This window comes from Athalia rosae, chromosome 6, assembly GCF_917208135.1.
Source record: "Athalia rosae chromosome 6, iyAthRosa1.1, whole genome shotgun sequence".
NCBI lineage: Eukaryota > Metazoa > Arthropoda > Insecta > Hymenoptera > Athaliidae > Athalia > Athalia rosae.
In genome coordinates, this window is record NC_064031.1 from 6,700,032 (window position 1) to 6,719,352 (window position 19,321).

The following is a 19,321-nucleotide window of genomic DNA, read 5'->3' on the forward strand; positions in this document are numbered from 1 at the left end:
CTGTGCGTCTTCCGCCGAGATCTTTTGTGTACCGTGCGTGGGATGATGTTGATCTTGAGGCTGCGGCGAGAGTGACTGCGTCTTTTGACATGTCGTGGCTTACTGGTGCCTCTGATATGGACGTTGAGGTCTCGATTTTTAATAACTTGGTGCGAGAGGTGCTTGATTCTGGTGCTCCGGTGCGTGCGGTTACGGTAAGGCGTCCTGCTGTGCCGTGATTGACATTTGACTTGCGTGTTCTTATGCGTGAGAGAGATGCTTGTTTCCGGGCGTCGAAGCGGACAGGTTCGCGGGTTCTTTTTGAGAAATATGTTCGTCTTCGTAGGGAGTTTAAGAATAAGCTGTGCGCTGCGAAGTCTGCTTTTCTGCAGTCTCGGTTTGATGACATTGGAAGTTCGAGACGTTTCTGGTGTGAGATCGATCGTTTGGGGATTACGCGTGTTGCGAGGCGGGCCCTACCTCTTTCGCTCCCATTGCGTGTGTTGAATGAACATTTTGTGTCTGTTGGGACGGGTGCTCGGCTGCCGGTTTTCTCTCAGTGCTTCGTGGATAGTTTAAGTAGCTCAAGTTGCTTAGGTGCATTGAATGATGAGTTTATGTTTTCGAATGTTGATGAGGCAGCGATATGTGCCGCGATTGCGAGGCTTTCAACGAGGGCGCAAGGGCCGGATCATTTGCCGATTCAGGCTTTCAAGGCTTTTCGCGGGCTGTTGTTGCCGTACATTCTTGTGCTTTTTAATTCTTCGCTCTGTGATTGTGTTTTTCCTTCCCTTTGGAAGTTTTCATATGTTAAGCCGTTGCCGGAGGTGCGTGCGCCGTTTTCGCCGTCTGATTTCAGGCCAATTTCGTTACTTTGCGCGCTTTCGAAGGTTCTTGAGCGTCTTGTTTATGAGCAGGTTATGGTATATTTGCGGGCGCGTAATTTGCTTGACCGGCGCCAGACTGGTTTTCGAGAGGGAGTGGGTACTCAGGAGTACTGCTATTTTGAGGTTCACGGATGATATCAGGCGGGGTGTTGATGATCGTTTGGTTACGCTGGCTGTTTTCTTTGATTTTACGAAGGCCTTTGATACTGTAGACCATTTGAGGCTTGTGCGTAAGCTGCAGGTGTTTGGGTTTTCGCGGAATGTTATAAGGTGGTTTCATTCTTATCTTAGTGGTCGAGTTCAGGCGGTTCGGGATGTCAGTGGCGAGTTGTCTCAGTGGCTTCCTTTGCGGGCTGGTGTGCCTCAAGGTAGTGTTCTGGGTCCCCTTCTTTTCTCGTTATTTGTTAATGATCTCCCGCGCTGCTTGCAGAATTGTTTGCATCTTTTTTATGCGGATGATTTAGTTAAATATCTTAAGTGTTCTCCGTCTGAGTGCTCTCTCCCTCCCTCCAGATTTCTTAGTTGACGCGTGTTTGAATTGCTCTGTGTTTTTGACCGAGTACTTGCAGTATTGGTGGTGATTCAATTTCCGCCTTGGTTATTGCTGTGCTTTGGCTAGTGATCGGTAATTTGAATGTAAGTGGTGTTCTATTGGACTGCAGAAGAGTGACTTTTCTGCATTCAAACATTTTTTGGTAACGATTTCTTGGTGCCTAGCTGCTTTGTTCGAGTCAGCTGGTTGCCTGTGTGTTGTCTATCCGTGTCTGTGTTTTGCTTTTCGCTAGCGCTTCGAGACGTTGTTTTTGTTTGGCACTGACCTCTTTCCGTTGCCAGTTTAAATACCTGTTCTGTCAGCTGTACTAGTTTCGGTGTTGACATGCCTCTGCCTGTGTGTGCGTTATGTTTCGCGAGTGTGGAAAAGACTAGGGAAGGTGTCATGGCGGGCGCAGGCTGCGGCCATGCTTTGCATGTGCAGTGTGTGAAGCTGAGGCTTTGTTTGGCTTCCTCAAGGGAGGTCCCGTCGCGTGTGCGTGATTTCTGCCCTGCGTGTCCGCAAAAGATGGTTGGTGTAGATGTGAGTGGACAGCAGCTTGAGCTGCTGAAGTCTTTTAATGCCAGGTTGGGTGTTTTGGAGGCGTCAGCTGCAAAGGTTGACTCCCTTGTGGCTGATGTAGAAAGTCTACATACCAAGTTGGATTCGATGGCTGCGGAAAATACAGTATTTAGGGCGGATTTGGCAGAACTCAAATCCGCTGTAGCTGAGGTCAAAAAGGACACTGACGCTGTTGTGGGAGAAGTGGCAGAGCACAAGGATTGACTAAAGAAGGTGGAAGACAGATTGGCTGCGAGTTCCTTGGTGCAGCATTTGTCCTCGGCGGATGAAGCAGTGTTGTTACGTGCGCCGTGTCAGGAGGTGTCGGATCATCTGATTGTGTCGGGTGTGCCAGAGGGGCTTGCTGTAGCCGATGACCTGCGACTCTTTTTGCCGAAGTTGATGGGCGCCCTGGGTGTTGATATCCCGTGTAGTGATGTAGTGAAGTTTGAGAGAATGGGAGCAGCGAGGCAAACTGGTAGACGTCAGGGTTCTGGTGGAGCTGTGGGCAGTCGTGCAATACTATTGGTACTGTCATCTAGTGCGAAGGTCGATCAGGTGTTGGCTGCTAAGAAGCGCAAGCCCGAATTGCTAGCGTCTGACATTGATGTGTCTCTGCCGGGTGCGAAAGTGTATGTGAATCGTAGAGTTCCCGTGCAGTTGCACCAGCTTCGGAGTCGCGTGCTCAGGCAATTTCCGTCGTTGCACCCTAAGCAAGTCTGGATTGCCGATGCTGCTGTTTTCGTTAGGGGCAGTGCGAGTTCGAGGCCCATCAAGGTGCTGCCGTCAACTGATCTCTCGCAGCTTGGTTTCTGACCGCGTTTGGCGTCAGGTACCCCGGTGTTGCCTCCCGCGTATACTGCATCGCATCTTAATGTCTGCAGCCTTAATGCACAGTCGTTGCCAGCTCACTATGATGAGTTTAAAGAGTTTTTTAGACTGAACCCGTATGATGTTATCGCTGTGACTGAGACGTGGCTCAATGACCGCATCTTGGATCAGCAGGTTGCTCTTCCATCCCACTCGCTGCATCGTCTTGATCGAAGAGGGCGTCATGGTGGTGGCGTTGCTCTGTATGAGTCGCAGGAGCTCTGCGTTAGGGTCGTGGACTCATCTTCGTCTCTTGGCAGGGATGGTGTACCAAAGTATTTGATGGCTGAAGTTTGGGGCGTTTCTCGGCCGAAGTTCCTGGTAGCGGTAGTTTATAGGCCGTCTAAGGCTGGACATCTGGACATTTTTGAGAACGCGATTGCGGCTCTCATACCCTGTTACAGGTTTGTTTGTGTACTGGGGGACTTTAATGCGGATCTCACGGCTTCTACTCATGATTCGACTCACTCGAGGAGCTTCCTTGCTGCGCAGGGTCTGAGCATTGTTCCGTTGCAGCCGACGCACCATACAGCAACGTCCCACACCTGGCTTGATGTTTGTGCAGTTAGTGACCTGTGTTGCCTGAGTGCGTGGGGGCAGTCTGCACAGCCTTTTTTATCCGGACATGATTTGGTTTATGCTTGTATCAAGTACTGTGTGCGCAGTCGTGAGCCTCGTTGTGTTAGTTATCGTCCTTGGAGTAATGCAGATGTGGAAGCTGCAGTGGGTGTTCTGTCCTCTTTACAGATTTCTGTGCCGTGCGCCCCTTGTAATGTGGATGGTCAGTTTGAGACCTCCAGTTCTGTCATGACCAATGTGCTTGATGCTGCAGTGCCGAGGCGTAAGGTCGTGGTTAGGCGTCTAACTGCGCCATGGTTGTTGCCTATTATTGTGTGTCTGATAAGGGACAGAGATGCGTGTTATAGAGCCTTAAAGCGTACTGGGGTGCGCCGTGTGTTTGATAAGTATGTCGACTTACGTAGGAAAGTGAAGCGTGAGTGGCTTAGTGCTAAGGCCACCTATCTTCAGGGTGTGTTCGATCTGGCTGGAAATTCGAGAGGGTTTTGGAGAGAGGTGGACAAGCTGGAGATCGTGAAAAAGTCTGATGTGATGCTGCCGGCTGACCTCTCGGCTAATAAATTAAATGAGCATTTTGCGTCTGTGTCGTCTGGAGTGTTGCTGCCACTCTTCTGTGAGGTGTTTCCTGGGATGGCCGCTGGTGAGGATGATGGATTCTTCTTCTCGGATTGTGATCCTGTTTGTGTGTGGGATGCGGTTGCTAGGGTTACCACGCGTGCCTGTGCACCTGATGGCTTGCCAATTCAGGTTTTTAAAGTTTTTAAAGCGCAACTGTTACCTTTATCGTTAAACTCTTTAATTTGTCTTCAAGTGCTGGTGTTTTTCCAGTGGTGTGGAAGACTGCGTATGTTACGCCTATACCTAAAATGCGTAACCCTGTGGTGGCGTCTGATTTTAGACCAATCTCGATATTGTGTGCGCTCTCCAAAGTTCTGGAGCGAATTGTTTCTGATCAGGTTACGCGTTATCTGTGGGCTGAGTAGATCCGAGGCAGACGGGTTTTAGGGAAGGTATGGGTACTCAAAATGCTGTTCTGAGTTTTGCGGATGATTGTCGTCTTGCAGTGGACGAACGTTTGGTCACTGTTTCGGTATTTCTTGACTTTTCTAAGGCTTTTGATACGGTTGACCGGGTGTTGTTGCTTCGTAAGTTGCGTTGTTTCCGTTTCTCAGAGGGGGCTCTTCGGTGGTTTCATTCTTATCTGAGTGGTCGTATGCAAGCGGTTCGTGGGCCGGGGGGTGCGGTTTCTGATTGGTTGTCGGTATTGTCCGGTGTTCCTCAAAGCAGCGTATTGGGTCCTCTTCTCTTCACTCTCTTTATTAATGATCTGCCTAGTTGTTTAAGTACCTGTAAGTATTTATTGTATGCGGATGATTTGCTCGTTTACTATAGTTGTGCGCCCAGCAGTCTGTCGGAGGCTGTGGAGCTGGTGAATGTCGAGCTTCAGCGTGTGCAGGAGTGGTGCGTTGAAAATAAGTTAAGCCTGAATCCGGGTAAGTCCAAGGCAATGGTCGTCGGCAGCTCGAGGTATGTTAACATGCTGGATTTCTCTGTTCTGCCAAGGGTTCTCCTTGGTGGTCAGTGGTTGGAGTATGTCTCCAGCTCTAGGTATTTAGGAGTGACCCTGGACAGCAGGTTGTCCTGGGTACAGCATGTCTCGCAGGTCTGTAGTACTTCTGCTCTGTTGAAATATGAGTAATTTCTATGCTACTAGCCGTACAAACTATAGGACGTATAGTAGAGTATATATAAGCAAGTATGCGCGCGTAACTATATATCAAGCAGCAGAGACGAGCGCGCGACAACGATAACTATAGATATAGTCCGAGCTGAATACTATAGTACAGACTACAGTATATATAGACGATAGACGGACACGGTAGCGAAAGCGTCTAAGATGGCTAGATAGAGAGCCGGAGCACATGTCGTGCTAATCCACCGATAACTATGTAATCATTAAGTATGTATTGAAAAATACGACGGATAAATAATCCGAGTGTTATAATGAAGTGATCTGTAATATTATTTCAACCATTCATCAACCATAAATATCCACATTTCTCAACAAGTTCATCTCGTGGTGTATGTCTATCGATTATTGCACTAAATAAAAAAAAATAAATGTATGGAATTTTAATTTGAATATTAAAAGGTCGCTCAAAAAAATCTAAAGTGATGCACTGATAAATTAAAAAAAATTATGAGCGACCTTACAGAATTTAAATTTTGAACTGAAACTTTCAGAAACTTATTTTTTTCTGGTCTATGAAATCATACCGTAACGAGAAAAAGAATTAAAAAAAAAAATCGATTCTTGACGATTTCTGAAATTTAAAAAAATGTGAAGCGACCTTTTAAGATTTTTTTTTTGAGCTGTCCTTTGGGGAGGGCTCTTAAAACATCAAAAACTGACATTTTTTCACTCGAGACTCGAAAAAAAAATACTCGGTTTTTTTGCGCCACCCTAATGCATACGTACCAACATACGTACACAAAACCCTGCATATCCTCTCTTTCTATTTCTATTTAGTTACCCATACATTCATACTTTGCCAATTTCTTCTTCTGATACTATGTGAAAAGAAGAATTGATAAATAAAAACAAAAAAAAATGATAAGGCTGATAATGATGATAATATTAACGATACTATGAACACTAATGATGAAGATGAAGTTATCATTATTGACGAAAATTTTTGTTTTTTAAGATTCTATTTTTTCCCTGTATTTCCTTTTTAAAAAATCGCAGAACAAAGTGGGAGATGAAGAAGTTACTTTCCGAGCGAAGCACAACAAGATACAATCGTAAAATTTCAACATTTCCGATTTTTGATTTTTTGGTTTTTGTCAATCCAATTTTGCCCTGTGTTTTTTCTCCGAAACGTCGCACAAAAAAGTCGAAGGGAGAAAAGTTACTCCCGAAGACGAGCACAATAAGATACAATCGTAAAATTTAAATATTTTCGATTTTTGATTTTTTTGGGGTTTTTCTAATCCAACTTTGCCCTGTATTTTCTCTCCAAATCGTCGTACACAAAAGTTAAAGGAAGAAAAGTTACTCCCGACGACGAGCACAATAGAATACAATCGTAAAATTTGAACATTTTCGATTTTTGATTTTTTCGTGGTTTTTTTAATTCAATTTTGCCCTGTATTTTCTCTTCGAAACTTCGCACAAGAAAGTCGAAGGGCAGAAAGTTACTTCCGACGACGAGTACAACAAGATACAATCATAAAATTAAAATATTTTCGTTTTTTTCGGTGTTTTTTCATCCAATTTTGCCCTGTATTTCCCGTCCAAAACGTCGCACAAAAAAGTCGGAGCAGGAAAAGTTACTCCCAAAGACGAGCACAATAAGATACAATCGTAAAATTCAAACATTTTCGATTTTTGTAAAAAAAAAAAAAAAAAAATCAAAATTCATTTTCTTGGAAACTACTGCGACTGCGGCCAAAATTTTTACGGCACAACATTCGGCATATCTCGTACTACTGAGCACAACTTTTCGTTTTAAAAAAATCCATAATGGCGGAGCTGGCTGAAAAACGTTTTTTCAAAATATCTCTGTAGTTTTCGGCACAACGCAGCACAAACCGAGCACAACTCGATACAATCATTGAATTTAAAGAATTCAGAAATGGCGGAGCCAAGTTCACGGACATTAGTTTCATTGTATTTGCTCTTCATACACGTCTGTGAAGTTGGCATCACATTTTTATCGGAATCAAAAATTTTGGGGAGTTCCGACTTCTTCGAGCAGAGTTCTAGAGTTCCTAATGCGTATGATGAATAGTTCTGTGGTTTTGAAGTTCAAAACACGATTTTGAAGAAATGAGACGCTAACTTCACGCAGCGTCTCATTTTCGGAAAAGTGAATTTTTTTCATGAGTTCCGAGTAGTTTTCGAAGAGTTCTAGAGTTCCTTATGCTTCAAACGAAGAGTTCTGCCATCTTCAGCCGAGAAATCTCGATAAAACTCCCTTGATGCGAAAAATTTGAGTTGAATCTTTTTTCAAGTTATTTCGAGAGTTCCGAGAGTTCTGGTGTGAGTTCTGGGTAGCGCCACCGGAGTTCTGCCGATAATTCCTCTGACATTTTTCGATCAGACCAAAATTAAAAAAGTTATCGCCGTTTTTCAGTTTTCCAAATTTGAGTTGGATCTTTTTTCGAGAGTTCTAGGAGTTCTGGTGTGTGTTCTGGGTAGCGCTACCGGAGTTCTACCGATAATTCTTCTGACATTTTTCGATCAGACCAAAATTGAAAAAGTTATCGCCGTTTTTCAGTTTCCCAAATTAGGGTTGAATCTTTTTTTGAAAGTTCTAGGAGTTCTGGTGCGAGTTCTGGGTAGCGCCACCGGAGTTCTGCCGATAATTCCTCTGACATTTTCCCCCCGTGGCCGAAAAGTTGAAGATGCTGATGGCACATCTACCTCTATGGACTGGGGTCATGCGCCCGTACTTTAAAATCGGCGATGAGATAGCAACTTCATCTGCAGTAGAGGCGCTTTTTTCTGATTATAAGAATCGGGCATTCAAAGGCAGTTTACCAATGAGGGTGGATAAATTTGTAATAAAGCACCTTGATTACCTCGATGGTAAATTACTTTTAGCCTGCGGAGGGAAGAATATTAATTCTAATCATAAGGAATCTCATCGGTCTTCTGATAGCATTCCAAGTGGCCTCCAAACACAAAAAGATAACGAAACAAATGTTAGTTCGCTTCTCGAAATCAATGGTACGTGTGTTGAAATTAGTAGTTCGTATATTGATAACGATGATAATGAGAACTCGAACCATTTTTCTAAGGACAAAGTTGATGGTAATTCAACGTCGATCGAAGATTCACCGAGTACGCATACTAGTATAACAGATCATCTTAATATTACGTCGGTAGATTCTAACACTAACGAAAATTCTTGCCTCACGATTTGCACAAATGAAGTTTCTGATCAATGTACGAGCCTTGAAGAAGTTGCCGAGAACTACCTAGATTGCAAAGAGAACTGGCGCGGATTACAAGACCAGGGTGAGACAAAACAGCGCAAAACTTACCCCAAAGGTACCTCCGTTCACCTAGCCCCCCCACTATCGTATAAAAAACCAGAAAAAATCTGAAATAAAGCACTAATTATGCACTTTCGACTTTCGAAAAAAAAAAAATTTTGCACTACTTCCGTTTGAGAGAAAAAATTCATTTCCGGTGGGGGGGCTGACTGTACGGATGCCTAGCCCCCCCAGGGGTTAATTACGCACGAATTTGGGGAGGAAAAATACCCAAATTATGCACTAATTATGCACTATTCGACCAGGTAAGTTGCGATTTCTGCACCCCTACGGTTTTGATGAAAAAAAATCATTTCGGTTTTTTTCGATTCCCTGGTTGGGTGGGTCGAAGATAGGGCCTTAGAACATGAAGCGAGCCGGAATCAAAAAATACCCAAATTATGCACGAATTATGCACTACTCGACCAGGTAAGTTGCGATTTTTGCACCCCTACGGTTTTGATGAAAAAAAATCATTTCGGTTTTTTTCGATTCCCTGGTTGGGTGGGTCGAAGATAGGGCCTTAGAACATGAAGCGAGCCGGAATCAAAAAATACCCAAATTATGCACGAATTATGCACTACTCGACCAGGTAAGTTGCGATTTTTGCACCCTTACGGTTTTGATGGGGGAAAAAATACATTGTGAGCGTCTCAAAAATAGGTGATTTTTGGAAAGTTTCCCAGAGAAATCAGATGAAGCGATTTCTCAAAAATGTTGAGGATATATTTCTACTCATTTCAAATACAAAGACAAATTTGTTTCGAACAACATTTTTGAATAATTCGAAAGTTATTGTACATCTCCTAAGTGACTAAATAAAGGTGCCCCACTGCTGCAGTGATTGCGCACCTCACAGTGCCTAGACTCAAACAAAGGCGGTAAACTAGAATATATTTTTCATAAATTCACCCAGAATAGAATAAAAATTTGAATCTGAAGAAATAGCAGAGCTTCGAAAAAAAGTCAAAATTTCGCTCGGAAAGAGTTTTTGGCTGGTCCAAATTAAAATTTTCGTGCGATCAAAGAACTGGAGGGTCATTGTATAGAGAATGAAGTACAAAAAAAAAAAGAGAAAAAGTCCAGGTCGATCAAATAATTTGTTTCCGAGTTACAACTGCAACAAATTTGAAAAATGTAGTTTTGAGACAAACGCGTTTAAAGTTTTCAATACTAATTTCATAGTCCTAAACTGCAAATAGTTTGTAACTATAGCTCAAAAACTTTTCAGGATACATATATACTTAAAATTTCAGTATGTAATTTGTAAAAGTGTAAGCTATCGGAAAATGCAAAAAAAAAAAATACATTTCGAGAATTTCATATTACTGGTGCCCGTTAAGTCTGACTTCTGACACTACGTAGCATTTTGGAAATACAAGAATTTATTCGCATTCGCATTTATTTACTTGATGCAATATTTCTCTATCCAGCAATTCTTATTGCTATGGATCTTTATTCTTATTGTTCGAGTTCGATTACTTCGTTCATTTCGCCCGTTCACTACATTTTAAACCCACTTTAATCTTTCACCAACTATTAATTATTGCCTCGAATTTTACCGCTCGCGCCATTTCTTACGATATACTACAATGTAGTTGATCTGGAACGCTATGGAATCACTTGACGAAGTTCTTGCTCATTGAATCACGATTCTTATAACCAACGCGTTGGGTATTCGATATTCTCTGTACGTGAATAATATCGCAGTAAATTGCGGTTTTTCTTTCTCTTGCCGATTTTACAACTCATGATGGGTAAGCAACGTAAAGTTGATAACGCGTGTCCTAAGCGTGGTCGGCCGCCCGTGCACAACAAACAATTAATAAAAACCGCGCTCCTGAATCATGAAAAAGACATTATTGTAAATTATCAAGTGATATCTAAGAATTGTGTCAAGTGGACTGAAATTGCGCAGGAAATCACTAAAGAAAGTGGACAATTTATATCACCAGGTGCTCTGTACACAATTGCAAAAAAAAATAGATACGGTATATTTGATCCTCCAGGTAAGTTAAATTTCTGAACTTCATGTTTGAAAATAATTCTGTACTTCCCTGAATCACTTGACGAGTCGTACTCAATATGTGTGTGAACTTATACCGCTTTTTCAGAACTTCGAAAAATTTCTGACAGTTTCGTTTGCATCTGGATAGTTTTACAGTTCTCAATAAATAACTAAAATGGTTCTGTCGATTTGTTCCAAAAGTCGACGATAGAAAAATATGCGGGGCCAGCATACCGTGGTACCTCATTTCGGAAAAAAAAAATTTTCTTTGCACAGATCGATAACCACAACTCAGCACAATTATCATGTTTGAACATTTCGAAAATGCTGAAGCCAAGTTCGTGGGCATTTCGAAATGATCAAAACTGTAGAACTCTTTGACAATTATCGATCTGTACAAACGGAATTTTTTTTCCCAAAATAAGGTGCCACGGAAAGTTGGCACCGCATATTTTCCTATCGCTGACTTTTGCGGCAAGTGGACGAAACCATTCTTTTTATCTATTGAAAACCGCAGAACTATTAAAAATTTTTCAAATTCAAGAACAATGAGTGCCAGGTTCACCCACATACACTACCGGCAGAAAATTTGGGTACACCTGTCGAAATTTCTTGCCGCACTAAAAGTTAGATAGCGGACTCTAAAAAAAAAGTTAATCGGAAGTTTCAAGCGGTGTTTTGAAGAGGATGGATTCAGCTTCATTTCTGTATTGTTTTTTTAAATTTATGATTTTTTTGGTCCCGGTACAAATTTTTCAATATGTCTTTTTTTAGAAGTATTTCGCTCTCCGGAAATTGGCCGCATATCCGTGGAAAAAATTTTTGTCAACTTAGTTTTCGAAAAATTAAAAGGGGGTGTCAAGTGCTTTATTTGAATTTTTTTTTCAAGTTTCCTGTGAATTTTTTTTGCGCAGTTATTCCATTTTTTGCGCAAAAAGACAAGTTTTATAAATTGCAGCGTAATTGAAGAACTATGGAGCTTAGGAGAAAATATCAAAGGGGTGAAAAGTAGCACGGGTTCACACTAGGATGGCTGGAATTTTTTCAGAAATTGTTCCGGAATTTTTTGTCACAGTTTTATTCAGGTCTCTGATAATTGGAGGGGCTCCATTTGAAAATCATGGGGTTTAAGACAATTCATCAACAGAGAAAATTTGTTCATCATTTTATTTCCGATCAATTGGGATTTTTTTCAGACTTTTTACCAAAATTGTTGTAACAATTATTATATAACTTTTTCGGAATATAATCATCACAATTTATGGAATAGAACTCGGAGAATCATCGTCAGTTGAGGCGAATATTAATATTGAAGTTGATATCTTTTTTTTTTTGTGTCCGCTATCTAACTTTTAGTGCGGCAAGAAATTTCGACAGGTGTACCCGAACTTTCTGCCGGTCTCTGGAATTCAATCAGATTTTATTTCGAAGATTATATTCATTTTTAATCAATTTCACGCATCAATTATTTCTAGGTAACAATACAAGTACGCGCAAACACTCTTCAAATGTCACCGATGAAAGCACGAGGGCGACAAGTTTTATCGGAGAAAGCGATGCATCTACAGTTTTGAATGAGAGTAGTATCTGTAATACTACCACAGTAGATATCACTTTTTCGAAGTTGGAATTAGATAGTTTGATCACTTGCAAACAATAAAACAGATCGAAGAGAACCAGAAAACATATTCCATTTAGAAAATATTTCGTATTGGAACCTGGTAAATGGCAGCGTGTCATAACTGAAAAGTTATGGGAAGCGAATAAAATCAAATGTGGCTATCAATTCAAGCGGAACAAAATATACGGCGGTACAATCGAAGTGACCGGAAAATGTGCTTGTGGGTCCATTATTGATGGTAAAATTCTCGACTACAACCCCGAAATGCCGGTCAATTTGATGCACTGCGAAATGACCAAAGGATCCAGCATTTGTCGGAAACGTTCTCTGCGAAATCCTGAACGAGAAGAGATTGGACGAGTACTATGTGAAAGAAACATGGCAGCTGAAATTTACAGAAGTGATCGGGCTAAAGAATTGATGAGCGTCCACGATGCTGAACCTCCGCACTTGTATGCTGCCAAAACACTCAGGGCTGCTAAAAAAGAATACATAGACGCTCAATGCTTTGATACGAACCCGATAGTATCACTTGAGTACGCGCAGAAGGCCAGTAGTTACCGAAATTCCATCGGCGGTATCGGTCTGAGTCCATTCTTCGTGCATTATTGGACTAATCACCAGCTTAACTTGTACAGACAATACTGCATTCAAGAAAATTCATCTCTGGCTATAGACGCTACTGGGACAGTAGTTCGTAAAATCTCAAAGCCATCCAAGACCCTATCTAAACACATATATCTATACTTGATAGTCATGAATAACCCTGCACATGAGAAAATATCTTTAGCTCAAATGCTCACGGAATCGCAGACGACGAACTCCATAAAATTTTGGCTGTCCGAATGGATTCGGACAGGAGCCCCAATACCTAAAGAAGTTACTTGCGATTCGTCAATTGCCTTGTTGTCTGCCTTGGTCCAAACATTTACCACCTGCAAGACTATAGACAACTATGCAGAAAGCCTTTGGGGTGAGCATACTCAGTCGTGCTACATACGCATCGACGTGGCTCATTTCATCAAGGGCTACTCTAACTTTCTAAGTTCGCAAAATCGACGTGTGAAGGAATTTTATTTAGCTTGTTTGGGTCAACTGATCTTGGCTACCTCGTTGGATCAAGCTGAAGCAATTCTGACCGCGATAATCACTATCGCCAAAAGCGAAACCGAAGGAAACCTCGTCAACGGAGAATCCACGTTGTGCGAAAAGCAGAAAATTAAAATGAAAATGATCCTTACGAACATCGAACCCCAGGAAAATGGATACAACCAGTCGATTCTCGAGGAGAAAGGCAATGTGGACCTCGGAGTGTCTAGTGATAAAAATCGTTGGCAGATCTGGGCTGAAAATATACACGAAAACTTGATCAAAAAAATTGACGACACCGGAGACCGGGAAAATGCACACTATTTTCCGGGGTTAGTCCATCGCATATTGCGTGACATGAAATGGTATGCGCTTTGGTCTTGTGTTTGTGTGGAAAAATTCGGTTACGGCAGGAGGCCTGCTTCGAGTGCAGCGGTGGAAGCAAATCATAACATAATTAAAACCCAACTTTTTTCAACCCAGAATCTCCCAACAAGAGCTGATCTATTCGTGATGAAACATCTGGATTACATCGATGGTCGCGTAAAACTGGCAAGAGCAAAAGATTCCGTGTTGAACAGAATGGCAGATAAGGAAAATTTTCCTCCGAGTTACTGTAATCAAGTCGAAAAGATGAATGATACCACAGAAGAGAATAATGAAAATGAAGAATTTACTCGAAATGAGGCTTTACAACCAACATACGGAGAAGAAAAATCAGTCACAAGCAGTGTATCCCGAATCGAATGTCCGGTGTGCAAAAACGGAGATTCACCTTCCGGTGCACATAGTTGTGCAATATGTAGAAAAAATGTGCATGCTTTGGCTAGCTGCTCAACTTCACTGCAGGGTGAAGAAGAAGGGTACGGGCAGAAACGAATTTGCGTATCATGCCAAAATATGCCACGCGAAACTATTAAAAATATCATTGAATGTGGTGAGAAAGAGAATTGGCGAGGGCTTGCTACGGAACCACCGAAAAAAAAATCGCGGTACCTGCACAGAGAATACAGCAGAAATCTCCTTTTGTTGGAGAAAAAACTGTCTAAGGTTCCGATGTTAAAAAATGGATCGTCTGGCCTTAGATCAGTATGTCTAGACGGAAAGAAAGTATCCCTTATAAACACTTGTGCATTCGATAGTGTCTTCCAAGTTTTTTTGATCGCAATGCTGGACAGCTTAGAATTCAAAGACGCTATCGCTGCAAACATCAACAGTGGCAGACTGTTCCGCTCCCTATTGGACACGCTGAAGAATGGCATCACAAAAGGCACCTACTCCGCAAGAGCCGAAATGTTAAGAAGTTTCGTCCCAAGAAAAATCGATCCTTTTAACTGCGTAGTCTACGATTGCGAAATGACAATAAATCAGCTTTGCAAGCATCTTTTTAAAGACTGCTGCAGTTTACAAGAAACAACGATATGCAACGCAAACTGCCAACCAAGGACAAAACCGTTTGAACTCATACAACTTCTAAAATCCGATGTTCTGGAAAAAGATTTCTCAACGACTGTTGAAAACAATTTTCGAATTTCAAAATCGAAAATATGCGGGTCAAATTGTCCAGGAACAGCGACTACAAATATTACTCACGTTGGTAAGAAACATTATTAACAAAGTTACTAGGCGCATAAACTTACGATTAATAATTGAGTCTAGTATCTCTTAATTGTTCGTCTTTCGTGGTCTCGACATACGCTTCAGAAAATATGGAATTAGTATGCATTGCGAACGGAGGTTTTTTATCGCGTGGGCTAGCCAACCATCTTGACACCTGCAATAAGAAATCTGATCACACAATTATCGCTCACGCTATCTAGTCTGATTTGTTCTACTACTTCCGAATTTTTTTCTTTTTTTTCTCAGGAGCCATAAATTGGGAGAACTCGAATCAGCCAAGAAATATTATTGTGACCAAATAACCACATTGAATCTAGACTCGAACTGTATTTAATTTGATAAATCATTGTTTAATACGTTGAAAATCCTACTGATTTTATTCGGTGTTTGTTTCAGGACCATTCTTGATTTTCGAGATTTACGACTTTTTGAACAGAACCGCTGATTTCGAGTTGTCCAGAATTGCGACGGAAATAAAGATGTCGTTTATGCAACAAGCATATTCCTTAAAAGGTTTAGTCCGTTATATACCATCAGCGGTCAATCGAAGATCCAATGACGGCGAAACAGCGACAGGCGGTCATTTTACAGGCATTGCACGAAGAATAGACGGCAGCTGGGTAGAGTTCAACGATTTGAAACCCAAGGAAATTAAATTATCTGACAAATTCAAACCAAACATACACATCCTCATATACGGTATTTAAGTGCGTGAAAAAATGAAAAAATGTGAAATGTGCAATAAATGAGGAACAAATACTTACTCACCATGTGGCTAGCCACGTTGTAGACCTCAGTTTACAAGATTCTTTTATTTTCCCTCTGTGACTGAGCTCTTTCGGATTTTTGGAACCATTGAAATTGATATACAGGGTAAGTCACTGCAAGTGTCGAGAATGGGAGGGACTCGATAGGCTCGAGGCTCCGCCCTCTTAGCCAATCAACAACTGGAAGAATTCGGTACCTGATACTATTTCATGGTACAGGTAAGAAATATCGACAACAACTCAACCAGGCTGTTAGGTATTCATTTATTTCGACGCTCATAAAGGTGATTCAAATTGTTGAGCTTCTCTGTCGATACAAACATCAAGTGCTTCTTACCGAATTCATTCGGTTGTTGATTGGCTGAAGGGGCGGGGCCTCGTGCCTATCGAGTCCCTCCCATTCTCGACATTTGGAGTGACTCAACCTGTATAATTACAAGCTAGCTTGCCGGAGCATAGGGTGTTTTATCTCATGTTAAAGAGAACTAATCAAGTGTCTCCAAAACTGAAAGTCACGAAAAAAACGTTCGGATATCATTGTACGGTTTTCAGAGAGACGCAAGTTGAAATTATTGACAATCTCGTGTCTCAATTCAAAGTCATTCTTGAACAGAAATCATTACTACCCTTGACGTTGTACTGTCCGGAATTTTTTTTGTAACTCGTTTAGTTTGAAAAACAGCCAAGTGATCTGTTCAGAACTATTTGTCATCAAACATTGCCTGAGACATAATTTTCTAAATTTACACCTTCGACGGTAAATAAATCCACTGATTCATAATAACGGGCCCATCTTTCGTAGTTATCCCTCAAAAAATTTTTTCCCATCAAAACCGTAAGGGTGCAAAAATCGCAACTTACCTGGTCGAGTAGTGCATAATTCGTGCATAATTTGGGTATTTTTTGATTCCGGCTCGCTTCATGTTCTAAGGCCCTATCTTCGACCCACCCAACCAGGGAATCGAAAAAAACCGAAATGATTTTTTTTCATCAAAACCGTAGGGGTGCAAAAATCGCAACTTACCTGGTCGAGTAGTGCATAATTCGTGCATAATTTGGGTATTTTTCCCCCCCAAATTCGTGCGTAATTAACCCCTGGGGGGGCTAGGCATTCGTACAGTCAGCCCCCCCACCGGAAATGAATTTTTTCTCTCAAACGGAAGTAGTGCAAAATTTTTTTTTTTCGGAAGTCGAAAGTGCATAATTAGTGCTTTATTTCAGATTTTTGCTGGTTTTTTATACGATAGTGGGGGGGCTAGGTGAACGGAGGTCCCAAAAGTACCATGTCGAAGCGCAAAAGAGCAAAGTATCTGGATCCCTGCCCCGATTGGGATTTCGTCAATTCGGTTGCTAAAGTTGGTATACTATTGATGAAAAATGGCAATTCATGTAACCCCATCTCGTTAGAGGGTAAAATGGTTGCGGTTCGTAACACATGTGCTTTTGATTCGATTTTGCATATCTTGGCCCATATAATCGCAATGGAGCCTGCAGATAAGTCCGTTCCATCCGTAGCCAATCCAACTGTTAACTTAGCAAAAGTGATTTTATCTAGTGGAAAGATCACTGTAAAAGATTACACTGAGAGAGGAGTGATTCTAAATAGAACCGGGCTTTATGAAGTAACAGCTTACACACGGAAGTACTATGTGTTGGATGCATTCTCCAATGCTGCACATTTAGCAGAACTGTTATTCGTCACCTTGCCAAGTCTCCGAAGATCAAAGAAATGTGATACGTGTGATCGACCTATTGTTCGAGATCTCCCTGTGTTGGACACAAATGTCAACATCCTACTGAGAGATGGCTTCGGATTCCTTCAGGAAGCCATCGACGACGTTTTATCGTCAACCGAACCAATTTGTCAAAAATGTAAAAGCTTTTTCGAGATAACTTATGAGTACGGGCCATACCTAATTGTAGATACGAGTGTCGTTACCGATGAAAACTACGCGAAAAGTATTGAATTACCATTTAAAGGTACACGGCTAGCCGATATTGCGAAGAATATCAAAATAAATGAAAAATCATACGTGCTTAGGGGTCTGGTGCATTATGTCGGTGCGCATTACCATGCTGTTGTTTTTACAGGCCTCACATGGTGCGTATATGACGACTTACACCCCAGAAAATTGAGGGTGATTCCAGACTACATAGTTGCACCACACATTTTACTATATTCCCAAAATTAGAAAGTAAAAATGAGAAAAATCGTTTTATGCTATTGAGATTTTTCTCTTGCTGCTTTTTTTTGTCTAATTTTTGTCATTGGACGACTGGATCGATCTTTTAACTTGTAAGGTGTGTGTTTTTACTTTTGATTTGATAAGCATTATCATATAACAATATCTTTTTAATTTTTGTAACCTATCCATGTCTTTTTTACTCTTCATTGTGCGCCTAGAGTTGCGCTCGGGTGAGTGCCGAAGAAATACGAAAACCGAATACAAGAAGGAAAAAAAAAACAAAAAAAAAATAAAAAAAAAACATTCATTGAGTAGAGTTAGGCTGTCTGGAAAACAGATAGTTATAAGCAAGCATCGGCATCGTTATGCTGTTAAGATTTTCTTTTGAAACTTTTTTTGATTAATTTTCTCATTGGACGACTGGATCGATCTTTCAGCTTGTAAGGTGTGTGTCTTTATTTTTGGATTGATAATATTTCATCAAGCATTATCATGTATCAATATCTTTTCAATTTTTGTAACCTATTCATATCTTTTTCAGCATCGTTATGCTGTTTAGATATTTCTTTTGATACTTTTTTTGTTCAACTTTTTGATTAACTTGTTACGTCCGGACCTCGGTCCAAACGTCTCGCCTCATCCATTCTTATCAATCCTAATTCCTATCGATTATTACCAATAATTCGCATAGTGGCAACCGGATATCTTTCTTCCTGTCTTCCTACTTCAACTACCATCGGTCATTGCTCGACCACGCATCAGCACGAGGTGCAAGTGCAACGCCTTGCCAAATTCCACCTCGTCAGCGGCACGTGGCCTCCCACCTTATCCAACTTATTTCCAAGAATCAGAGTTTGCCTCATTCCAAAACGCCTATACAAATTACGTCTGAACTGAGGACCGATCAAGCGACACTTCCGAACTTAGCACCAAACTCTACGGTCTTCCAGGACATGGTTCCTTAGTCACACGCCTCATCCTGGATCGGTATATATATAATTATATAATTATTCTCAATCACACCTGTAAGCCCCCCCGAGCCTGGTCGATCATAATCATTCTACAATTATCCTAAACACACCTGTAAGCCTCCCCGAGCTTGGCAAATGGACAAGTATTCATATATCATTTATCAACGAACTCTCAATCACTTTCGACGTAAAAATCCTTTCCTACAGTTGCATTTGGTTGTGTAAAACGAGAAACGAACCTGAAGGTAACGACGGTAGAAACCCCGGCGTAACAAACTCTTGGAACTTCCAAAATTCCTTAAAAATAAAAAAAAATCAACTCAAATTTGGAAACTGAAAAACGGCGATAACTTTTTCAATTTTGGTCTGATCGGAAAATGTCAGAGGAATCATCGGTAGAACTCCGGTAGCGCTACTCAGAACTCACACCAGAACTCCTAGAACTTTCGAAAAAAGATTCAACTCAAATTTGGAAAACTGAAAAACGGCGATAGCTTTTTCAATTTTGGTCCGATCGAAAAATGTCAGAGGAATCATCGGTAGTACTTCGGTGGCGCTACCCAGAACTCGCACTAGAACTCCTGGAACTTTCAAAAAAAGATTCAACT